Below are 6,543 nucleotides of genomic sequence, written 5' to 3' on the forward strand. Positions count from 1 at the left end.
TCAAGCTAGTGGTTCATTGATATCCAATGAAAGACGCTCATTGAACCCATGTAGAATAGAGATAACTTTTGACGGTTCAACTCATTCATAAGTTTGAAGAACGAAGATACATTTTAGGAGAGAATCAAACACAAATTAAAATAGAACAGTAGTACTTTTATTAATCCATAAAACTCAACAGAGCTCCTAACCTTAACCTAGGAGGTTTAGTGACTCATGCTGATAGAGAAAATACAAAATGAAACGTAATCGTGGGCAAGAGTCTCCGTTTCTAAGTGTCTCTAGCAATGGTGAACTCTTATCTATATATACTAATCTAATAACTAAGGATTACAGAAATATGATAGGCTTAGGCTTGTAGTGCGAAATCCACTTCTGGGGCCCACTTGGTGAGTGTTTGGGCTGAGCTTTAGTGTCTCCCACGTGCTAGGATGCTCCTTGGGCATTGAACACCTTCTTGGGACACCTTTGTGGGCGTTGGACGCCAGCTGCTCCCTTTTGGGCGTCCAACGCCAGGAAGGGGGTAGATGGCTAGCGTTAAACTGCCAGTTTTGGGCCTCCAATTATGAAGCAAATTATGGACTATTATATTTTTCTGGAAAGCCCTAGATGTTAGCTTTTCATAGCCATTGAGAACGCGCTATTTGGACTTGCGTAACTCTAGAAAAGCTCCTTCGAGTGCACATAGGTCAGATCCTGACAGCATCTGCAGTGCTTTCTCTGCCTCTGAATCAGACTTTTGCTCCAACTTCTCAATTTCAGCCAGAAAATACCTAAAATTGCATAAATACACACAATCTCAAAGTAAAATTCAAACATGTGAATTTTACACTAAAACCTGTGAAAATATAACAAAACTTAAACAAAATATGCTAAAAATTATATAAAAATGATGCCAAAAAGAGTATAAAATATCCACTCATCACAATACCAAATTTAAACTGTTTCTTGTTTCCAAGCAACTAAAACCAAAGTAGGATAAAAAGAAGAGTAAGATACAATAAATCTCAGACTTTTCAATGAAGCTCAGTTTCAATTACATGAGCAGGACTTAGTAGCTTTTTCCTTCTGAATAGTTTTGGCATCTCACTATCCATTGAAACTTAGAAGTGTTGGCCTCTTTAGGAACATAGAATATAGATGATATTATTGACTCTCCTAGTTTAGTTCTTTTTTATTCTTGAACACAGCTTTTTAGAGTCTCAGCCGTAGCCCTAAGCACTTTATTTTCCAGTATTACCACCAAATACATAAATGCCACAGACACTTAACTAGGTGAACCCTTTCGAATTGTGACTCAGCTTTGCTAGAATCCCCAGATAGAGGTGTCCAGAGTTCTTAAGCACAATCTTTTTGCTTTGGATCACGACTTTAATTGCTCAGTCTCAAGCTTTTTACTTGACACTTTCACACCACAAGCATATAGTTAGGGACACTGTTCCTTTGGAGTGTTTAGGCCAAGATTTTGTTTCTTTTAGGCCCTCCTAACAATTGATGGTCAAAGCCTTAGATCCTTTTACCCTTGCCTTTTGGTTTAAAGGGTTATTGGCGTTTTGCTCTTGCCTTTTGGTTTAAAGAACTATTGGTTTTTTCTGCATTTTATTTCTTTTTCCACTATATATTTTTTTCGCATTTTTTCGCATATATTACTTTTTTGCTAGTTTTTCTTGCTTCAAGAATCAATTTTTGGATTTTTCAGATTACCAATAATACTTTTCCTTTTTCATCATTCTTTCAAGAGCCAATATTCTTAATTCCAATTTCAAATATGCACTGTTCATTCATATGTGCATTGAGCCTATTGTTCTTCATGTTTTCCATTCCTATGCTCACCCCTTATGACTTGCTTCGTGTTATTGATGCTTGAGTATACACCTCTCATGCCTTTTATTTGCATGCTTATGCCCCTCTTGCATCACATGCAAGTGACCTGCCACCATTTTCACTATTGTCTTGCTTACATGTTGCAGCTGTCATGTCTCCAAGACACCTATTCTTTTGTGGCGCTCTCTATCACTTGCATGATATTCTCCATGTGTTTCTTTTAGTTTAATGTGTGCTCTTTTCTTTTTTTTAGGATGGTCATCACAAAGGATAAGAAAAAGGCACCAAAGAAACCGACCACCACGAAGGCACCTCAAAGATCTACCACCAAGGCGCCCCAAGCACCAAAAACCAAGCCCCTCCTCAAGAAGCCTAGGAGCACCATTAATGTTGATGAACAAGAGAAGGAAAACCCTGCGAGGGATTCTACTAAGTTTCGCAACCATTATTGTGAGCTCATGTTCCCCCTTATAACTGAAAGGAACTATCACCCGGAACCTCTTCTCACCCCTCCGGCCCACATTATTGATCTTGTGATACCCAGCATCGAGCGGCGGCAGTGGGGGTTTCTCATGAGAAGACCGTAGAAGGCCAATCTGTCATGGGCAGTGGAGTTTTACTCCAACTACCATTCACATTCTCTAAAATCTGTATTCGTGCGTCGGAAGCAAGTCCTTATCTTGGAGGAGGCTATTCAACGAGTACTTAAAACCGAACCATTGGCAGATGGAATAGACGCTTATCAAGAGGTCTTGAGGCAGCGTTGTGAATTTGGTTTCAATTTCGATTGGGATGCCGTTCTCTGGGTAATTGCTGAACCGGGAGCATTTTGGATCCAAGGGCGAATGAGACCCCGGCCCAAGGGTATTGCCGCACATTTTCTCACTGTGGAGGCTCAAGCATGGGCCCAAATCTTATCCCATTATGTGCTCCCAAGCACCCATGGGTCATCTATTACTGCAGAGCTAGCCTTGTTAGTTTGGTGCATACTTACAGAGAAACCGATCAGTGTCCCTCTTCTCATTTGACAAGCCATGGGTCGTGTCCATGCTAGAGGAAACCTACCCTTCCCCGCTTTGGTGACCGAGTTAGTTGCTGCCACTGGTGTCCTTCGGAAGACCAAAGATCGGAAGGCACTAATTCCGGTGGATGGCGATGTCGTCCCATCCGGAAAATATCTCAAGCCTCTGGCATACACCGGTAACCTTGGCATAGCCGGTCCCGTGGGCATTCCTACCACTTCATCCGCACCACTTAGATTATCCCACCAACGCCTTGAAGATCTCCATAAGAAGATGAACCGATATGAACGGCGGAACCAACGCCGATTTACTTATGTAAATAAGCTTTTGAGTTTTGTGACCCCACCTATGGAGGAACCGGAGATTTCCACTTTCATCTCGAACTTGGCTGAAGATAGCTTGGATGGAATGGATAATGGAAGCTCAAAGGCCGATCGCCCCTTGCTCCTCACCAATAGCACTGAAGACGGTGCAAATTCTTAAGTGTGGAGAATTTGTTTGACCGGTCTTCGTAGGTAACACGCAAATAAACCTTGATTTTCTTTAGGTAATTAGGGTAGATTGCATGGTTAGGTTTTGCCTTTTGACTATATTTTGCATAATAGTCATTTCTTGTTAAGACTACTTGGTTAGTGTAATGATTTTCTTTCCAAGAAACTATAATTTTTGGGCAACCCTACCAATTTGAAAATTAAAAAAATTTTATTGCTAAAATTGCTTGAGGAATGTATTTTGGAACATGGTTTTAGAGTGGAGAACACAAGCAAGTGAGACTTGAGCCAATTGCGTGGTTACATCTTATAACCACTTATCTTCCTTCTTGTGTGCATTATTCTCATTCTATGATTGTAATCGTTGATTTGCTTGACTCTATATGTCCATTATTATGTGTATGAATGCATGTATGTGATTGAGGCCATCATTTCACTTAGTCACTTACCTAAATAGCCTTACCTTACATCAACCTTTGTTAGCCAAATTGGGCCTACAAGTAACCCACTTGTTCTTAAATTTAGCACATTACAAGCCTAAGGTGGAAAACCATAAATGTCCTTATTTGAATCTTTGATTAGCTTAGACTAGTGTGTGTGTGTCATTCAAGTGTGGGAAACAGGGGACATTGGTTGAGGTAAGAGCATGTTTTTGTTTTTTATGGAAAATATTGGGAAGTAGGTATATACTCATGTGTCTATTGACGATGTAAACCATACGCATTGGTACTTTTGTATATAAGTACGTAAAAAAGAAAAAAAAGAGAAAGAGCAAAAACAAAAAGAAAAAGAAAAATGAACAATGGAAAGAAAAAAAAAAAGAAAAAATATAGAAAGGAAAGAAAAAAAGGAAAAAGAAAGAAAGAAAAAAGGGGACAAAATGCCCCAAAGCAAGATTCAATAACAATCAATGCATATGTGTAGTGACCAAAGAAGAATGCATGAGTATATGGAAAAGTGAGGAATGGATAGTTAGGTTAGCACTTAAATGTATAGGTTATATATAGGTTAGGTGGGATGCTTAGGTTAATCAAAGATTCAAATTCTAGCCACTTATCCGTATATATATCACTACCTTGACCCTAGCCCTATTACAACCCAAGAAAAGACCTCATGATATGTGTATGTATGCATGGAATAACTGTTGATTGTTAGAGGAAGAACAAATTTTGAAAAGCATGAAATAGAGGAAAATTGAGTGATCAACCCTATACACCGAGCGAATAGAGTGTAAACACTTCCGGTGAGGGTTCGACATAGAGTGTAAACTTTCTGGCCAACAATGTGCATCCTGGAGCACTCCTAGGGAGAACGACTCGGGACTCATACTCTCGGTTATTGATTTTAGATTGTTTGATGTGGAATTGCGTGTCGGTTTAGACTATACTACGATTGGATTTATTGATAAATTCTATACCGGCATAAAAATCACTCATCACACGTATATGACGCGCACGCGTGGATAGCAAAAATACCAAACAACGCGTACGCATGACCCACGCGTACGTGCCGATGCTCGCACGTGACCTCATTAAAGTGAAAATACTGGGGGCGATTTTTGGGCTTCCCAGGCCCAAATCCAACTTATTTCTGAGCCTATTACATGCAGAAATCAAGAGGAGTCAAGGGGGAAGAACACATAGTTTAGTTTACATCATGCTTTAGTTAGTTTCTAGAGAGAGAAGCTCTCTCTTCTCTCTAGAATTAGGGTAGAGATAGATTAGGATTTCTTAGATCTAGGTTTAATTCATGCTTTGATTTACTTTTCCTTTACAAATTCTTGTTCCTCTACCTTTGCTTTCCTTGTTTTGTACTTTAATCTTTGTATTTGTTTACTTTGTTGTTGATGCACTCTTGTTTCTTCTATTTTCCTTTTAATGCAATTTAGGTTTGATTTCTCTTATTGTTGATTTGAATTATTGTTGTTAATTTCTTGCATTTAGTAGTTGTAAATTTAAATTCCTTGCAATTTTATCTTGCTTTCCTTTTATACCTTCCAAGTGTTTGATTAAATGCTTGGAGAGATGTTAGAGTAGATTATTCTCCTATTAGCTTTGGTTAATAATTGGAGACACTTGAATTATCAAACTCTTTTGTTGATTGATAATTGGAAGTTGCTAATTGACTTGAATGCCACTAAAGCTAGTCTTTCCTTAGGATTTGACCAGGACTTGTGGACTCAAGTTTATTTATCCACTTGAATTTTTTTCATAGTTAAAGGTTGACTAAGTGGGAGCAATGGACAATTCTTGTCACAATTGATGATGATAATGAGGATAGGACTTCTAGTTCTCATTTCTTGCCAAGAGCTTTCTTAGTTGTTAGTTACTTTCTTGTCATTTATCTTTCATGTTCCTTATTCAAAACCCCAAAATATACATCCCATAACCAATAATAAGAACACTTTCCTGCAATTCCTTTGAGAGACGACCCAAGGTTTGAATGCTTCGGTTATTTTTATAGGGGTTTGTACTTGTGACAAACATTTTTTTGCATGAAAGGATTATTTGTCGGTTTAGAAACTATACTTGCAATGAGATTTCATTTATGAAATTCTATACCATCAAAAATTTGTTCATTAACAGCTCCTTCCCCTAAAGGACGCACCAGATCAGGACAAGCATATCAATCGGAATCTCTGTGAAGTGAGTGTTAGGCATGACATAATGGGACATGATCTGCTGCCACACCTTAGCCTTCTTCGTCAGATAATCAAACTTCATGTCTTTTGTAACACCCTAATTACCCTAAGCCTTAAATTATCCTAAGCCTTACCTCATGCCGTAAAGCAAAGGTTAATCAAAGGTTACGACAATTCTAAGGCTTATACATAAATATATATAGAAGGAATAATAATTTTAGAAGCCCGATGAAGAAAATAAGCTCAAATACTGAATTACAAAGCGCGAACATTCACACGAAGCCACAAGCGTAAAGGCAAGATCCACTATGTAAGATAACAAGATATATGTAGTTATATACGAGTATAATAATCATAAGATACTAGCCACAGCCCGCAGAGTTTAGGTCGACTAGTTAAATATTGACATACAGAGTTTTGAAGGTAAAACAACTTATACAAACTATCTCTCATAAAATAAGACTCTAAGTCAAAATTAAATACAAAAGTGAGAGTACAAATCAAAATAACCCTACTAACAATAAAATGGAATAAGATCCTCCGCTCTGCTACCATCAAGCAACTC

The sequence above is a fragment of the Arachis ipaensis genome, chromosome B7 (genome assembly GCF_059453495.1).
Source record: "Arachis ipaensis isolate K30076 ecotype BB chromosome B7, ASM5945349v1, whole genome shotgun sequence".
Taxonomy (NCBI): Eukaryota; Viridiplantae; Streptophyta; class Magnoliopsida; order Fabales; family Fabaceae; genus Arachis; species Arachis ipaensis.